At 41.9% G+C, this 19,692-nt stretch overlaps 2 protein-coding genes across 14 annotated transcripts in view; one reads left to right on the top strand and one right to left on the bottom strand.

Moving 5' to 3' along the window:
• LOC126426682 (S-phase kinase-associated protein 2-like) overlaps window positions 1-19,692 on the top strand; it is a 635,548-nt gene that overhangs the window by 297,623 nt on the left and 318,233 nt on the right. The window lies entirely within an intron of this gene.
• Window positions 1-19,692, bottom strand: part of LOC126426686 (uncharacterized) — an 897,888-nt gene that overhangs the window by 870,519 nt on the left and 7,677 nt on the right. The window contains exon 3 of the transcript XR_007576388.1: window positions 12,535-13,011. The gene's annotated coding sequence lies outside the window, so the exon portion shown is untranslated. The remainder of the gene's footprint in view (window positions 1-12,534; window positions 13,012-19,692) is intronic.

The raw sequence follows: 19,692 nt of genomic DNA, 5'->3' as shown, positions 1-19,692 counted from the left end.
TGTTTTCATTTAAGTTTAAACTGAACGAAATATTAAGTGAACTGAAGTCACCAAAACTGTGTCAGCCTCATACGAGGACATAACAATGTTGTAAACCTATTCGAATTCTTAGAGAAAATTAAAGAAGAAAAACACACACACACAAACACACACACACAGAGAGAGAGAGTGAGAGAGAGAGAGAGAGAGAGAGAGACAGAGTGGTATGCCAAAGTTAAGACCAAATGTAATTTTAAAGTGATGTGTCACTGGCAAATAATATAGCAAGATGAAACTTTGAATATACATAGAAAGAACTGCTCCGTGATAGTAGAATAGGTAACTGAAAGCAACATGCTATAATAAAAGAAATGACACTTTTACTCAAAGGCAAAAATTACACTCAAGCTACAACAAATTATGACCGTCACTTGGACATGGATCTTAACCATTCAGCCACTTGAATATATGCATGCAATTCTTTCCAGAAAATTTTTTGGCCTGCTGTTTTATCACATCAGATATAATTTCTGTATTTTTGCATGTCAGAAGTCAACTATCCCCTCTGTTGCTCTGGGACAATGTTAAAGGCAACACATTCCTCGAGTGCATTGTAGCAGGCAATAAAAGTTGGTGCTGCCACTGGGAACCGGAGTCAAAAACGTCGACAATGGAGTGGCGTCATCCACTGTCCCCTCACCCCGTCAAGTTCACGTTCAAGAGCCAGCCATCTGCTGAAGAAGAGATACTCATCCTGTTCTTTAATTACCAGAGCCCACTGCTTATTGATTTCAAGGAACCTGGTGTCTCCCTCACTGGAGAACGGTTCTGTGCAACACTGGAGAAATTACTAAATACAATTAAGGCAAAACGTCTGGGAAAATTGGAACACGAGGCACTGTTGCCTCGTAACCCATATCCCTGTGTCGTAAATGTCGTAAAGCAGAAGTTACACCAGCTCGAGTGGGACACACTCGAGCACCCGTCCAATAGCCCTGACCTCTCCCCGTGCAATCATCACACATTCTGCCCTTAAAAACAACTGTGAAGCATTGACAATTCCTGTCAGTTGAGGATGTGCAGCAGGCAGTTACAGACTTCTTCATGCAGCAGCATATGGTGTTTCACTGAATAGGTTTCTCCAGCCCGGTAAGTCGGTGGGATGACTGCCTCAGTGCTCACGGCAATTTCACCCAACTGGCACACAATTCTGGATTGTACAGCTTTCAAATGGAAACATTTCGATCCTCCTCTTACACAGTACGTATAATAACTGCAGTACCGTAGGTTATCAACACGGCCAGAGCTGGCGGCTCTAAAATTACTGCAAGCACCACAAGCAGTGCTTTCATCACCCTGCCAATGAAGAACCTCCATGTCGCCAACCAATGGAGACCACCCAGACGGTGTTACAAGCGGCCGCCATCTGAGCACCAGACTACTTCTACCTTTTGTTCTGTGCTTCTAATGAAAGTTCCCTGTTGCTGGTTGGTGACAAACATTACTTCAAGTCGTTGATAGTTAACTTCACTGGCAAACATTCAGTGCACTTGGGTGCCGCTCATGTCATACCTTTGCTCATAGCTAGCCACGATCACTCACAAGTTGACAAAAATGCAGCAGTTGTTCTGCAATAAGTCAACAACAACATATTTATTTAAAATGCATTTGTGTACACCGATCTTTTGCTCATCCATCCAGATTCCTATGGCGACATATCTTCAGGCCACCTTCCACCTATTTGTCACAGGCCCAACAGTTGCCGACACACGACACATCTGGCGATGAACTTTGTCAAACCTACGATGCCGTGTCATTTTCCTCCCTCTGTCGCCTAATTTTTACCACTTTCTGGACATTTTTGTTTGTTTTTCTACCATTTGTGCTTCTGGACATTTCTGTCAGATCCACGCTTACCACTTTTGTTCCGTTTGCTTGTTTGAACTGCCACACACTGATTTAGCTTTAGCATTTTTGCTTTGCTACGGCTAACCCACTGCCCCAAGCCCCACGCACACCCAACTTGCAATTAGCAGCACCACAATTTCGAGTGCCTTTGGCACCGATGCTCGATCTAACGTGTCCCCTTCAGTTACAGACACAACAAATGACGCAGCTTATCGAGGTGCTGAGGGCTTCACATTCAAATGCAGATGGCAGCCAATGAGACTCGCAATAAGACGCCACAAACTATGGCAGAACCACAATTTAGGGAGCCATCATTAGTGCCTCCATTTTTACCCATTTGAAGGGGAAAAAAATAGGATTGTGTTGAGTACTTGGCTCAGTCTGAAGCTCAACTATCTGAACACCAAGTACCAGTTACTGTTAAACAATCTCTTTTCTTATCAGCAACCAGTGTGTTTGTCTATTAATTGTGCTCCAAAGTATTCCCCACTTCACGGCCAGAACTTTCGAATTATCGGGGTTTAATCCAGTTTCTGAATGTGATGAGAAGGTTCAGGAGGTTGCTGCCAGGTCCAAGTTTTCAGACTAAACAAGCCGTCAGGACAGACAGACAGTGGGCGACAGACTTCCAAGGACTCAGATAGTGGGCTCAGACAGCCAGTCACATAAACAGCCAGGCCAGCAAGGTACCGGCATGAAAGCTTGCCCGCACCGCTTCTTAGCTCATAAGCATAGCTTCTACCTGCCACGAAATGCACCTTGTTTTTCAGGTGGCAAGAACGGACATGTTCAAGCAGTCTGCTTACAGAAAGAGAAGCCTCCCTCTCCTAATACACACCCACAGAAGTCAAATTTTGTTGTACATGTTGTGCATCCTGAACCAAACAGAACTTCTAGTGTGGAGGAGAAGAGTGGTAGTTTACAAATCATGAAATCAGTGGCATTTTCTTTAGCACAATGCAGCTTTTTGTGGACCCTGTAATAGGTGGCTGCACTATTCAGTTGCAATTAGCTAAGAGTGTCTCAGTTTCTTTCCCTGTCTCAATGCTTCTGATCATCTTAGCAAGTCCAAGCTGCACAAATCATACATTACACTTACACCATATAACGGAATTAACATTCCAGTGCTAGGTTCTTGCAACCTTCCTTCCACATACAAGAATTTGCAAAAGACAAACTTCTGGGTATGCGTTCACGGAACAGTTCAAATATGTCTGACCATGATTTGTTTGGATTTGTGTGTGTGTGTGTGTGTGTGTGTGTGTGTGTGTGTGTGTGTGTGTGTGTGTGTGTGTGTGTGTGTTCTACAAATGTGTTGTCTGTTGCTAATTTTGATTTCAAGGACAGTGTTGGTCAATTGTGTGCTGAATTCAAAGACTTGTTCGGTGACAGCTTAGGCAAAGCTTCTAATTCTGCTGTGCATGTGACCACTAAAGACAATGCACAGCCTCACTTCTTCAGCTCTCACACTATACTACACGTGCTCTGGGAACAGGCTGCTTGGAACTTTCACTGTGGCATCCATCAGGGCCTTCAGGCAAATGGTGTATTTGTGCAGACTAAGGCAACATTGAACCCCTGACTAGTTCTAAAAACCTTTACAGAAACTGAAGACCAACAAGGCTCCCTGCACTGATAGCATTCCAGCAGAATTGTTAAAAGGTGGAGGAACAACGTTAGAGCAGTCTCTGTTTAAACTTATCACTCTCATATGGGAACAGGAGAGGATACCAGACGAATGGAATGAAGGAATATCATGTCCCATAGATAAAAATGTCAACTGAATGGAGTTTAGAAACCACTGTGGAATCACCCTCCTGAACCTGGGGTACAAGGTACTAGCGGAGTTCAACGAGGGAGGTCAACAATAGATCACATTTTCAACCTGCGCCAAATTTTGGAGAAAACTGTCAAATATCACCTCTTTATTGACTAAGGCTGCATATGACAGCATCAATAGAAACCAGTTGTTTCATGCATTACAGGAGATAGGGATACATGGAAAGCTCCTGAGAATTGTTAAAATTATGATGTCCGACGTAAGAATCTGCATTCGAGTTTGAGGAAATTACTCAAACCCACTAGAAATAAAAAAATAGCACAGATTTTAGCACATCCAGATGACATAGAAAACATAGCATGGACAGTACCAGCACTGAAAGAAGCTTCTACAGCCTTAAGTCAAGCAAGTAAGAAGATGGGTCTTATGGTAAATGAAGATAAAAGTTAATACATGGCCTGTGGGGAAGAATATAAACGAATATGCCGTCAACTTTCAGTGTGAATGGTTACACATTTTAAAGGGTTGATTGCTTCAAGTATCTTGGTTCCACAGCCACTTGCTTTAATGAGATTGCAACTGTAACTAAGATTAGACTGATATCAGCAAATAAGATATATTTTGCCTTTAGTGATTTATTCCAGTCAAGTCTCCTCAGTAGCCCAACAAAATTCACTATTTATCCAATGGTTCTCACTTACGCTTCGGAAAGCCGTGTACTGCAAGTCTCTAGAGAAACGGAAGGTTCCAAATGATTGGATAAGAGCACAGGTAGTCCCAGTCTTCAAGAAGGGTCGTCAAGCAGATGCGCAAAACTATAGACCTATATCTCTGACGTCGATCTGTTGTAGAATTTTACAACATGTTTTTTGCTCGCGTATCATGTCGTTTCTGGAAACCCAGAATCTACTCTGTAGGAATCAACATGGATTCCGGGAACAGCGATCGTGTGAGACCCAACTCACTTTATTTGTTCATGACACCCAGAAGATATTACATACAGGCTCCCAGGTAGATGCTATTTTCCTTGACTTCCGGAAGGTGTTCGATACAGTTCTGCACCGTTGCCTGATAAAGTAAGAGCCTACGGAATATCAGACCAGCTGTGTGGCTGGATTGAAGAGTTTTTAGCAAGCAGAACACAGCATGTTGTTCTCAATGGAGAGACATGTGCAGACGTTAAAGTAACCTGTGGTGTGCCACAGGGGAGTGTTATGGGACCATTGCTTTTCACTATATGCATAAATGATCTAGAAGATAGTGTCGGAAGTTCCGTGCGGCTTTTTGCGGATGATGCTGTAGTATACAGAGAAGTTGCAGCATTAGAAAATTGCAGCGAAATGCAGGAAGATCTGCAGCGGATAGGCACTTGGTGCAGGGAGTGGCAACTGACCCTTAACATAGACAAATGTAATGGATTGTGAATACATAGAAAGAAGGATACTTTATTGTATGATTATATAATAGCGGAACAAACACTGGTAGCAGTTACTTCTGTAAAATATCTGGGAGTATGCGTGCGGAACGATTTGACGTGGAATGATCATATAAAATTAATTGTTGGTAAGGCAGGTACCAGGTTGAGATTCATTGGGAGAGTGCTTAGAAAATGTAGTCTATCAACAAAGGAGGTGGCTTACAAAACACTCGTTCCACCTATACTTGAGTATTGCTCATCAGTGTGGGATCCGTACCAGATTGGGTTGACGGAGGAGATAGAGAAGATCCAAAGAAGAGCGGCGCGTTTCGTCACAGGGTTATTTGGTAACCGTGATAGCGTTACGGAGATGTTTAATAAGCTCGAGTGGCAGACTCTGCAAGAGAGGCGCTCTGCATCGTGGTGTAGCTTGCTCGTCAGGTTTCGAGAGGGTGCGTTTCTGGATGAGGTATCGAATATATTGCTTCCCCCTACTTATACCTCCCGAGGAGATCACGAGTGTAAAATTAGAGAGATTCATGTGCGCACGGAGGCTTTCCAGCAGTCATTCTTCCTGCGAACCATATGCGACTGGAACAGGAAAGGGAGGTAATGACAGTGGCACGTAAAGTGCCCTCCGCCACACCGTTGGGTGGCTTGCGCAGTATAAATGTAGATGTAGAAACATGGGCCTTGACAGAAACCGATGCAAGGCTGCTCGACATATTTGAGAGGAAAGTTTTGCAGAGAATAACTGGCCCTGTGTGTGACACAGAACAACAGAGGAAAGGTACAATGAAGAATTGTACACTACATATGCTGATGCTCCTGTAACAAAAATCATACCATCAAGAAGGATAACATGGGCACGTCATGTGGCAAGAACGGAGGAGTCTGAGGTGATAAAGAAGATTCTCTTTGATAATCCGGGAGGACAAAGAGGGCGAGGTCGACCTGGAGCAAGATGGCTGGATGGAGTGAGAGAAGACATATGGAAGATCGGATAAAAAAACTGGAGGAGGGTAGCACGTGACCTTGATGGATGGTGGAAGCTCATTGGAAAGGCCAAGGTTCTTTCTGGATTGCAGTGCCATGGAAGAAGAAGAAGAAGAAGAAGAAGAAGATAGCAACATTGTACCCCCGAATAGAAACGGATTAATTTTCTCTGACTCGACCTGGTTAACTTGTTGACCGTTTGGGAGCTGTCGTTACTTTAAGATTGATTTACACAATGCCTTCCTCCAGATTCCTTTAGATGAACAATCACAGCAGGTGTGTGTCATTAATACACATAAGGGACTCGTCAAATTTCTTCATTTGCTTTTCGGTAGTGCACCCACACCTCCAATTTTTCAGTGCTGTTTGGAACAATTAGCTGCACCTGTGTCTTTGTGTACAAATTGTTTAGATGATCCTAAAGCAGATGAGCACCTTTATAAATTGCACAGCCTGTGCCAAGTGTTATCAGAAGAGGCCTAAAATGCAATAGACCTGAGCGTGTGTTTTTTCAAACTGAGATCGAGTACTTGGGGTACGTAATTAATTCTCAGGGAATTCATCTGGTGTAGTCACACTTGCAGGTCCTTCGTAGCCTCAGATCTCCAAAGAACTGCAGTCAGTGCTAGGCAAGCTGATGTATTACATCTGCTTCACTCCAAATCCAGCTCCGACTGCGGCACCACTGCACTGTCTTTGCTGAAGAATGTACCTTTTGTGTCGTCCCAAGAACGTGACCCTGCTTTTCGATGACTCAAAGACTCTTTCCTCAGTGATCACTGCCTCTTTCATTTTGATCCTTCAAAACCTATGGTCTTGACTACTAATGCCTCTTAGTAAGGCTTTGCTGCAGGATTGGTTCTACTCACAGATCAATAGCTTTTGGCTCCAAATTGCTTAACAAAGCTCAGAGCTACCATCTGGAAATAGAGAAGGAGCCTCCTGCCATCATCTCTGGAATGACTAAAGTTCACAAGTATTTGAGCAGAAGAAAGTTCTACTTAATCACTGGTTACAACCCTTTGCAGTAAGTTTTTAACCCAGCCAAGCCCATGCAGAATTTCACTGCACATAAGCTGCAACATTTGGCTCTCATCTTATCGCACTACAACGCGAGATAATGCACAGGCCCACAACAAAGCATGCCGATGCAGACACACTTTTGCATCTTCCTTTGGCACTGGGTGCAGACGTTGAAGCATCAGAAGTGTCTTGTTGCCACACTGAGTCACAGGTCTGTCAGTTTCCTTTAGACAACCAGAGGATTGCCCAGGCAATGACAGCAGATCCCTACTTGTGGATTATGTTGTACTACATCCACACCAATTGGTCACTCACTGTGAAAAACTGGTAGCCTGGGGTTTGTTGAGACTTTGCATATCAGCATGACTTGCCTGTGCTATGAAGTGTCATACTGCAGTGTACTGAATCTGAACAGTTTTGTGTGGCAATTCCAGAGGATCTCTGGAGACATTTTCTTATTCTGCTTCATCAGGGTCACTAAGTCATAGCCCATACCAAGCAATTGGCTCACCAACATGGTATGCGGTTTGGCATGGACTTCCAAGTACAGCAGGTAACTATTCAGAGCCTTGAAACTTCCTGGCAGATTAAAACTGTGTGCCGGATCGAGACTCGAACTTGGGGCCTTTGCCTTTCGCGGGCAAGTGCTCTACCGACTGAGCTACCCAAGCACGACTCACACCCCCTCCTCACAGCTTTACTTCCGCCAGTACCTCGCCTCCTACCTTCCTAACTTTACAGAAGCTCTCCTGCGAGAGCTGTGAGGACGGTGCGTGAGTCGTGCTTGGGTAGCTCAGTTGGTTGAGCACTTGCCCGCGAAAGGTAAAGCTCCAGAGTTCGAGTCTCGGTCCGGCACACAGTTTTAATCTGCCAGGAAGTTTCATATCAGCGCACACACTGCTGGAGAGTGAAAATCTCATTCTGGATTCAGTGCCTTACTTGTGCGGAACACAAGCCGGGTCCTCCACAACAGTTCTTTGATTCGCGAAAGCCAGCACTTGCATTTGGATTTTGCCGGACACTACCAGAACACTCATTGGCCGACTGTCTCCGAAATGTACAGCAAGTTTCTTCTCTTTTATGGTTCCCACACACACTACGACGATGCTTTACAATCTTCAAGCCTTGCATTCCATATTTTGCCTTGAAGGTCTACCAGCATTGCTTGTGACTCACAACGGACCACAATTTGTGTCCGCAGAATTCGGTGACTTCTGTACAGCCAATGGGATTTATCGCATCCCAAGTGCAGCAGTCCAATGGAGAAGGAGAATGCTTTGTTCGAACTTTTCAGCAGAAGATGGATAAACTACGCACCTGCCACATGCGGGACCAACATTTGCTTCTCTTCTCGTTCTACCACTTCGCAACAGCACATCACCAGCAGAGTTGCTTCACAGACGGTGACACCACTCCTCGTTCTAGTAAGCGGCCTGCACCTGCTCCACTCACTAAGGCAATGTATAAACGCAATGAACTTTTTTTTCTAATTTTTTTTCAGATCACACAGTGGTCAGAAGTGCTGGGTACAAGATATTGTCATAATGTTGCATGGCAATTGCATATTTTGACAGAAGGTCCATGCAAATTGCGGTGGGAGCACCTGAATCAACTTCACACCTGTAAATTGGGTTATTCTGTAACTGATACTCTGTTCTCAGGTTTGTGGTCTGCCCAGGTAATGCAGTTCGCATACCCTTCAGCTTCTTGGGGCTCTGGGATGAGATGAGAACTTATTAGATATCTTGGCGACGAACAGACCTGAACTTTTTGAAGAAGTTCATCTACAAGAAGGTATTAGTGACCATAATGTGGTTGTGGCTTCTATGTCAGTGGAAGTTGCAAGAAAACCAAAGAAATAGTCTAGAGTTTTCTTGTTTGGAAAAGCAAATAAGAGTGTCATTAATGAAGATATTCATAGTCAGCTCCAAGCATTCACCACGGGACAAAAAGATATTGAGCATCTCTGGTTGGAATTTAAAGGTACTGTCCACCACGTGCTAGACAAATATGTGCCTAGCAAAAATATAGGGCAAGGAAAGGATCCACCTTGGTTCAACAAACATATTACGAAGTTGCTGGGAAAGCACAGAATTTTGCACAGTTTTTTCAAACATAGTCACTGCCCTGCTGAAAAACAGAAATTATGCAAAATGAAAGCAGCTGTCAAAAGGTCAAGGAGAGATTCTGTTAACGAATTTGAAAGCAATATTATACCTGCAGGTTCTAAAAATAACCACCAAAAATTTTGGTCACACACAAACTCTATGAACGCTACTAATAATTCAATACCTTCTCTGGCTGACAGTACAGGTAATGTAATAGATGATGATAAACTGCAGGTTGAAATTCTAAACCTAGCTTTTAAAAACTCACTTATGGTACAGGACTGCAGTACCATTCCCCTTTAATTATCGAACAAATGCAAGGATGGCTGACAGTGTTTAGTGTATCTGGGATTGTGAAACAGTTAAGATCCTTAGATACCAGGAACGCATCTGGTCCAGACAGTATCCCTGTAATATTTTATGTTGACTACGCTACAAATATAGCACCATTCTTATCCGTCATCTACCAGAAATCAATGGAACAGTGAAAAGTTCCACGGCTGGAAGAAGGCCCAGCTCACACCAATTACAAAAAGGGTAGAAAATTGGATGCACATAATTACCAGCCAATTTCACGGACATCAATTTGTTGTACCATCGTGGAACATATTTTGTGTTCAGATATAAAGACCTTTCTGGACTAAGAAGCTCATCTGCAGAAACCAGCACTGTTTTAGGGAACAGTGGTCATGCGAGACACAGCTGGCCCCCTCTGTGCATTATATACCCCAACTTTCGAAAGGCGTTCGACTCAGTTCCCCACTGTCGCTTGCTCCTAGAAGTGCACGCTTACAGTCTATCTGTCAACATATGCGGTTGTATAGAAAGTTTTCTAATAGACAGAAAGCAGTATGTCGTCCTGAATGTGGAGACTTCAACAGAAACAAGCCTAACATCAGGTATGGCTCAAGGCAGTGTAATAGGTCCGCTGCTTTTTACGATTTACATAAATGATCCGGTAATCATACTGACAACGCCATTTGACTGTTTGCCGATGATGCTGTAGTCTACAGAAAAGTAGTATCACACAAAAATTGTGAACAAATCAATGAGGATTTGCAGAAAATAAACATGTGGCGTAATGAATGGCACTTATCTCTCAATATTAGTATGTGTTACCTACTGCGCATAACAAAGCAAAAATCCACATTAATGTATAAGTACAAAATAAACGTCCAGTCTTTGGAAGTGGTAACATATGTCAAGTATCTGGGTGTGACTATACGAAATGATCTCAAACGGAACGATTAGATTACACATGTAACAGGTAAGGCAAACTCTAGATTGGGGTTTATTGGTAGAATCCTGAAGCGATACAGTCCTTCAACAAAGGAAATTGCTTACAATACTTTTGTTCATCCAGTGGTAGACTATTGTTCATCTGTGTGGGACCCTTACCAGTTGTGTCTGATTCAAGAAATTGAGCAAGTCCAAAGAAAAACACCAAGGTTTGTGACTGGTGCATTTAGCCATCGTAAGAGCATTTCAAATCTCATAGAAAGTTTGAAGTGGGACACACTTGCTGATAGACGATGCGCTAAACAGAAGGGGCTGCTCACTAAATTCCAAAATCCGGTTTTCGCCAAGGATGTAGAGAATATATTATTACCAACTACTTTCATATCACACAATGATCACCATTCAAAGTTAAGGGAAATCAGAGCTCGTACTGAGGCATTCAGACAGTCTTTTATCCCCTCGCGAGATCCGCGAGTTGAACGGAGGGGGCGATATGATTTAGGCGCGATTAGTGCCCTCCGCCACACACCGCTTGGTGGCTAGCAGGGACAGCGGATGTCCACAGGTGTCCGTTTCTCTTCATTATGCAGCTATCCACGGGGCTCTCGCACCACTTCAAGATGTCGCTGTAGTCATCAACAGAAGACCTCGCACTGTCGCTAAGTGCAGAGAAGTGCCCTCTGCCTTATTTCTTAGCTGAAATTCTGGGATAGTCATAAAACAAACACCAGGAAGTGGACATCAGCTCTGGCACCAGCCACAGCTTCAGCTCCTGTTTTCTCATCGCTTCCTGCAACCCCCCCCCCCCCCCCTCCAGTTGCTGACGTATGCAACAATAATAACCAGGAAATATCAGTAAGAATGGAATACCAAGAATGAAGCACTCCTCTTAGAGAAGGGATGTAGTCTTTTGTCCCTATTGTTCGATCTACATACAGAACAAACAGGGATGGTAATGAAAGAAAGGTTCCAAGATGGGTTGAAATCCAGGGTCAAGAATATCAACGATAAGATTAGTTGATGACATTGTTATCCTCACAGAAAGTGAGGTGAAGTGAAGTAATGCACAATCTGTTGAGTGGAATGATTAACCTAATGAGCAAAGGACTGATGAGAAATAAGGTTATCCACAGAATCACCTACAGACATTCATCCAGAACCTCAACACCTTCTCCCCATTTACTTCACTGCTCCTTCTCCATCCAACAAGCCATCATTATTTATCTCTACCACCACCTCAAGAATGGCCACATTGGTACCTCCATCCACATCTAAAGTACCAAGAATACATCCGCTTCGGCAGCTGCCACCCATTCCACACCATTATAAATTACATTCCGCACCTTTTCCAGAAACACATCTCCCAGGCCTGATCCCGCCAGTCATCTCCCACAGCTCACAAATCCACAGTCTGGTCACAAAGGGGCTCTCCCCGGACGACTGGAGAAACTGAATCACATTCTCCACCAGGGTTTCGATTTCCCCTCGTGTCGTGGAATGAGGAATGTCCCATCCACTATCCTCACAGTGGTATTCTGCCAACCACTGAATCTTCCTGTAATGCCCCTGTAATAGACCCAGATGCAAGTCCTGTCCCGTACATTCTTCCACTACCACCTGCTCCAGTCTCGTCACTGGAATCTCCTACCCCATCAAAGGCAGAGCCACCTGTCAAAGCAGCCGTGTGATCTACAAACTAAGCTGCAACCACTGTGCTACATTCTAAAAAGGTACGACAAGCTGTCTGTCTGGATGAATGGCCACCACCATACTGTTGTCAGGAGACAGCTGGACTACACATTTGTTGATCATGCTATCCGACAAAATGTGCTTCACTCTAAGGAATGCATCGATCCTTCCTACCAAGATCGGCTTTTCTGAACTGGACAGGTGGGAACTCTTCGTATGACACACTCTTCATTCCCGCGATCCCCCAGTCCTCAACCTTTGCTAGTCCGTGTCCTCCGCACGTTCATCCCTTCCCCTGACCCCAGTCCAGCACACAAACACCTTCTATCCTACCAATGCACCAAAGGGCCCTTTCCTCTTCTCTATTGTTCTCCACTGAGCCAAGCACTACCTACCAATGCACCTGTGATGGTCCAGCACACATGGACGGCGTCCACGATGGGCCCGGATGCTGCTACGGAGTCACTGATACCCCCACATGTGGCGAGGGTAGTCAACAATTTGACTGTATCTGGTGATGGCGCCGGACGCATCACGGACAGGTTGTGATGTACACTCCTGGAAATTGAAATAAGAACACCGTGAATTCATTGTCCCAGGAAGGGGAAACTTTATTGACACATTCATCACATGCTCACACTGACAGAACCACAGGCACATAGACACAGGCAACAGAGCATGCACAATGTCGGCACTAGTACAGTGTATATCCAACTTTCGCAGCAATGCAGGCTGCTATTCTCCCATGGAGACGATCGTAGAGATGCTGGATGTAGTCCTGTGGAACGGCTTGCCATGCCATTTCCACGGACAGGTTGTGATGTATGTTGTTGCTGCCTCAATGCCACCTCCAGATGGCTCCCTCAAATTTTCTGCAAGGAAAAATAATGAATCCTGTATATATAAGATTTTTGGGTACAAGAGCTTTACACTACTATGAAATCTGATCAAGATATGACAATATTTATGCGGCTTCTTTCAGATGGTACTTTACTATAGATAACTGCATTATCTGCAAAATGTCTCAGGTTACTATTAATATTGTGCACAAGGTCAATAATAAACAACACGAACAGCAAGCGTCCTGACACTACCCCGGGGCATACCCAAAGTCACTTCTTTATCTGAAGATGACTCTCCATCCACGACAACATGTGTTCTCCCTACCAGAAGTCCTCAATCCAATCAAGTTTCACTTGATGCCCCATATGACCATACTTTTAACAATAAGCCTAAGTTTGGTACTGACTGTGAGCCAAATGCTTTTCAAAAACCAAGAAATGCTGCCTCTAAATCGCTGCCTTGATGTTTTTGGAATCCGTGCTGGTTGGCACCTAGGTGGTCTTCTGTTTGAGATACCTCATTATGTTTGAGCTCAGAATATGTTCTAAGATTACACAACAAATCTATGTCAGGGGTATTGGACAGTAATTTTATCTATCACTTCTACTACCCCTTTTTGACCAATAGATTATAGTTAGAAGGGGGACTAGCTCAGTATTGAATACGACAGGGATTCACATCGTCCTGGAGCTCTGTTCAGTTTTAACAATTTCAGGTTTTAACTGAACACTACTGACACCAACATTTATTTCACTGATCTTTCCAGAGATACAAGGGTAAAATTGAAGCAATTCTCCTGTGTTTTCCTTTGTAACTGTGTTATAAATTTTTGACACGTCTCCTGCATGCAAACCAAATGGATTGCAAATGTACATGAGATGTATAAAACACAATTCACTGTTCAAGTAATACAAACTGGAACACACTATCATCTATACATGTACAAAATGCAATGAATGCTCGAATGCTCCTCAGGTTTCAAACAAAGACCTGAATCCTGTTCTTGCTTTATTTTCATGATCACATTAATTCTAGTGTGCAATTCCAATTTGTGGCTTTTATAAATAGTGTCATGAGTTTACGAAGCAAAGAATGTAAGCAGCCCATTATTAAATGTTATCAGTGGTTGTAACAACAACTGGCATAAACTATGTTGTTTATTCTAATTATGTCATGATTTCCAAGGTTGGTTAGTGTAGTGTTTCAAGATATTTATAAACATCCCAACACACCATTGGAAGGCCGTCAACAAGAGGTGCCCACGAGTAAGTTGAATAACAAATGTAGTGAGAAAGGGGAAACTGTGTGTTTTCCTTTCTTGTATGCAGTGAATGTGGAGCAGTCGTGGAGCCAGCGAGAAGGTGACCAGTAAACAGTAAAATGGTATTACAACCACTGGTCGTACGGGAGTCATTTGTGGCATAGTGCAGCAAGTGCCTGAATCCGAGAACCATGGAGTAAATGACGCACCAACAAGGGCGTAATGAACAATTGAACAGCAGTAGTTTATCTGGTTTGCTCTCTCAGGTCCTGAAGTACGCATATACGGACATTTTTGAATGTTCTCAAGAGAATGGTATTACCGTAGCAAATGTTTGTTGTGTTGTTAAAAGTAATAGTGAAAATGTTGGGCACAATGTACCCCGTTTGTGATAAGTGTGGCTATTTATTTAGTAGTGCAGTAGAGAGAACTTGCAAAAACATTCCAGGTATCTTCACCACAGTTGGATCGACAGGGAGGTGGCATGGAAGGATTCAGACCACCAAACAACTACTCTGAGACGAGAGGATAAAGGTAATACTACTTTCATCTGGCGGTGTATCAGGGTCGGCAAAATATTGTCCTGCTGTATCAGCCAGGGATGCAACTTCCCCATAGTGCTGGTGTAAGATCCATCACAAACCCTACAAAATATGTATCAGCAGGAGAAAGCGGAAAAATACACCCCATATGGTAACTGTGGAAAAGGCGAATGGAGAATGCACCAGCAATTAAGTGCAGAAAATTGATCTGAACCAGAATTACGACTCCAAAGAATAGAAGACAGAAGCTGCCCCTGACAACCAGCGATCAACAACAGTGTCTTACCTCACACGTAGCAAGGAATCAAGAATAATAATATTTAAGAGCTTCTTTTGAATGAACTGTCTGACTAGTAAACACATACTGAATGGAAAGTATAATTTACTGTTGGATACCTGAAACAGAAAAAAAAAGAAGACAGTGGCAGCAAGAGCAGACATCGGCTTCGACTTCAGCACTGGCTTCGGCTGTTCTACAACAAGCACGCAGTACACAGTTCCGCAGAAGGGCGAGCCGTGAACATTAAAAAAAAGTTGAGACATTTCTGCGAGTGTAGGGTTTAATATTAATACTGTCGATTAGTAATAAAAAGTGTATGCCAATCACAAGAAATACAGCAATGCAAAACGAGGAGTTAAGATAGATTCTTGAAGGCATAAATAAAGAACAAGCAGAGAAGGATAAAGCAATACTGGAAAGCATAATTAAAGAACAAGCAGAGAAGGATAAGGCAATACTAAAAGGTATGATTAAAAAACAAGCAGAGAAATATAGGAAAGGACGGAGAGTGGAACAAGTAGAACTAATTTAGTCCATTAAGGAACAAGTTACTGAATCAATGACGTACTCAACCATAAAATACAAGAGGTGAAACCTAACTTAGGATCTAACTTTAATGCACAAGTTAATAATCAAAACATTAAAATAATGGAAATAAATTCTAGAGTAAAAGAATTACGAGACTCAGTGCCATTACAGGTGCAACAAGTAGCTAAACAAGTGTTAACAGATCATTTACAGGAAAGTGTACATAGATTAACAACCCGACAGTGGACAGGCTATGTAGATAATGTTAATTCCCAATTCCAAGCGGTATGCACTAGTATTTCAGACATAAATAAGCAAATCACGTCCATACGGGAAAATGCTGTAGCAGGAACACCTCATGCTATACAACATTTGGAGAAACGTTTACAGTTATTCATAGAAAAAGAAGTAAAAGACAAAACAGAAATAAATAATGGCAAAATCACTTCTGGGGAAGGTACAATTAACAGTAAACAAGAACTTCATAGAATATGGAAAGCAATAGACAATAATAAAAAGAAATTAGAAAATTGTAAACCTGAAACTATAACAGGAGTAACTAAAGATGTAATAGAGGGTTTATCTATAGGTAATAGGTTTGATTTAGCACGGCAATTTCCAAAGTACAAACCAGACAGTGATGGACACCCAATTTATTTTTTACGAGTGTTTGCCAGATCTTTGCCCAAAAATTGGGATGACTTAAAGAAAATAGATTTCACATAAGGACACATATTGGGAGAAGCAGTGGAATGGGGAAATACTCATGCAGAAGAACTTGCGTCTCAGGAAGCTTTAAGAGAAAGCACTGGTCTTCAAGTATCCAGGAAAAATTAATCTTAAAGTTATTAGACCCTACTCCATACAATAAGTCATGGGGCACATATTAAAAGTATTTGGAATGGCATTTGACAAAAACTAAATACTTAGATAATCCAACAGATGAAATGCACTTATGGAAAGTACTCATTAGATGTTTACCATACCACGTTCGACAAGGAATATTGTACAGAGTGTGGAAAACCGTGAATGAGTTATTAATGTTTATTGTAGGTTTAGACACTGAATACTGAAAGAAATGAAAATTATTCAGTGAATGACTGAAATACGGGAAACAGAAATAACATATCCTTTCCTAATTCCTTACCGCGGGCGAAGGAACCTATTTATTGTAGAGTAAGCAGTAACGAAACTGTTCACAGCACGGATAATGGTCTAAATCACAATAACCCTAGAGGGGGAAGAATTCAGATTGGTAACATCAATTCACAGGTGTTTACACCTCAAAACCAACAAATAAATATGCAACAAAATAACATGGGGCAAACCACCGTACTGTTGAAGTAAGTTCCAATCAGTATCCGGTCATAGTGATGGAAAACAAGAAAAATCCTAGGTCAACAGCCAGAATCCAGGATGTCGCAGAACAATACTCGGCCCATATATATAAGTAAAATGATCGTTTATAGTAAAATATCACCTATTAACGATTGGTTATTAGCGAAAGAGGAAAATTTAGAAAAAGTGCAACGCAAACCAATTGCAATCGGAGGAATACGAAATCAAGGAGTGGAAATTTACATTGATTCAGGAAGCGAAGTGTCAATTTTCGAGGAATGGCTATTAAGTGGAAGAATAAAGGAATTTCCTAACTTATCTGTTACGGGAGTAAATATTGTAGGTATTACAGGTATTAAGAGCAATGTAGTGAAATGGGAAACAAGGATTACATTTTAAATAGATCAACTTGTGTTTGAACAAACTATGTTAATAGTTCCTAAAATAAATACACAAGTATTACTAGGAGTAGATTGGTTAAGGAAATGTGCGGTGGTAATAGACTTTCAGAGTGATTTCTTTAAGTGCAATCTAGGTAACTGTAGCCTAATAGATCTTGTTTAAGACAGATCGATGTCAAGGACTAAACGGGAGTAATAATTTATGGTTAATAGCGAATACGAGTTCAATGGAAAAGGATGTAAGTAATCTACAACAAATTGCAAATAAAGCTGATTTGTATGCTAAGGCTTACGAATCTGAAATGTTGTTAACCCTTACTCAAAAGGAAGAGCTACATGGAATATTATGCAGATATTCAGATGTATTTTCAGACAAACCAGGGAATATAGGAGATTATGTGTGTAGTTTTAAGATCAAAACCAAGGAACATTTTTTCTTTAGACCTTACCCTGTACCTATCAACGTAAGAGAGGAAGTACAGGAAGAAATACATAAAATGTTAGATAATAATGTTGTAGAAAGAAGCACAAGCATATACAACAATCCACTGTTAGTTGTCAGAAAGGCAACAGGTGGTGTGCGCCTAGTACTAGACGCGAGAACCTGGAATTGTCACATTGAACTGGAGAGAGATTGTCCCATATGCATAAACGAACTACTTGCTCATTTTGCAAAAGCAAATTATTTTAGTTCTGTGGATCGGACAGATGGGTACTGGCAGGTGAAATTAGCTAAAGAATCTAGACCTTATACTGCATTCCTATATGACAGAAAGTCTACAAGCTTAAAGTTTCGCCATTTGGGTTAAACATATCAGCATCAGTGTTTATAAGAGCATTATATCAAACATTAGGGAGAAAGTTGTTACAAGAGCTATTGATTTATGTAGAAGATATACTGATTGTTTCAAAAACCTGGGAGGAACATTGTGATGTACTTTCAAGAGCAATAGAGAAATTCTATACCAAGGGAATAACTACTAAGCTCGCTCGCTACATCACATTTTGGGCAAGAGGAACTAAAATTCTTGGGACAGCTTGAAGAAATAAGAGGAATTAAACCAGATCCATAACACATTAAAGCGATTAAAGACTGCCCACATCCACAGAATGTGAAATAGTTACGTTCCTTTTTAGGATTAGTGGGATTTTATAGACGGTATATACAAGGACAAGTCATAGTAATCCACATCTACTATCGCTAGCAAAAGGCAAAATGATTATGGGATGAAAATGCAGAAAAGGCATTCCAGGAAGTAAAGGATACCCTAGTCAATGCTCCTATATTGAACCATCCAAGTCTTCGTGAACCATTTGGCATCACAACAGATGCATCAGAATATGGCATAGCAGCAGAATTATTGCGAGGGGAATGGGACCCAGAAGAGGGAGAAAATAAAACCATTGCTTTCGCTAGTTGCAGCCTAGACAAACATGAGCTGAATTATACAGCAACGGAGAAAGAATTACCGTATTTACGCAAATCTAAGCCACACTTTTTTCCAGTTTTTGTAATCTAAAAAACTGTCTGCGGTTTACAATCAGGTTCAAAGTAGGCGAAAGTTCTGAAAAATGTTGGTAGGTGCCGCCACAACTAACTTCTGCTGTCTAATATACGCAGCGCTACACAGGCATGCTTTGCAGGCACGAAGATAAATACTGGAGCCAAAACCTCTGCATCAGTAAATAAATTAAAAGAAAAGGTAGAAGAATGTAAACATTATGCCATGTATTTTTTGTATTTGCTGCTATCTCATTTAAATCCTGTCTGCCTAATTAACTACGAAACTAGAGTGAGACAACAGCAAACACGGAAGAATATACGTATCATGTCATGCCTATATTTGTATTATTCTTACGCTGAATAGTGATTCAGTCAGAAATGAAGCACGGCAACTGACTAGATTTTTAAATCTAAGAGGACTCATTTCTGTGCAGAATGTAATGTACTAAACAGGCGGCTGCAAAGATTTTCAAACAGAGAAAATTTTTTGCCAAACTCTCGTTCAGATCATCATCTATCACACGCAGTCTATTATTTGGTTCTTGTTGATCATAATCAAAGAAAGCAGCAGTGTAAGTAACAACAAATAGCAGTCTCTTGCCATTGTTTCGCTCATGAGACAATTCCTCTTTTTTTATTGTAAGCCGCAGTAGCACGCACAAATGCAAGCCATGCCACGAGCGGCGACAGGTCGTTAACACTCATTATCAGAATCTGACAAACAATGCACGACACAGTACAATAATGCACTTTCAGCTTATCAGATCAAAACAAAATAAGCAATCAACTCAAACCAGACGAAGCACGTGGTTCTAGACAAATGTACATAAATCATCCAGTTTGGCATTGCAAACTA

Source organism: Schistocerca serialis, chromosome 11 (genome assembly GCF_023864345.2).
Source record: "Schistocerca serialis cubense isolate TAMUIC-IGC-003099 chromosome 11, iqSchSeri2.2, whole genome shotgun sequence".
Taxonomy (NCBI): domain Eukaryota; kingdom Metazoa; phylum Arthropoda; class Insecta; order Orthoptera; family Acrididae; genus Schistocerca; species Schistocerca serialis.
Note: the sequence above shows the minus strand (reverse complement) of the source record. Positions and strands in the feature narration are given on the sequence as shown.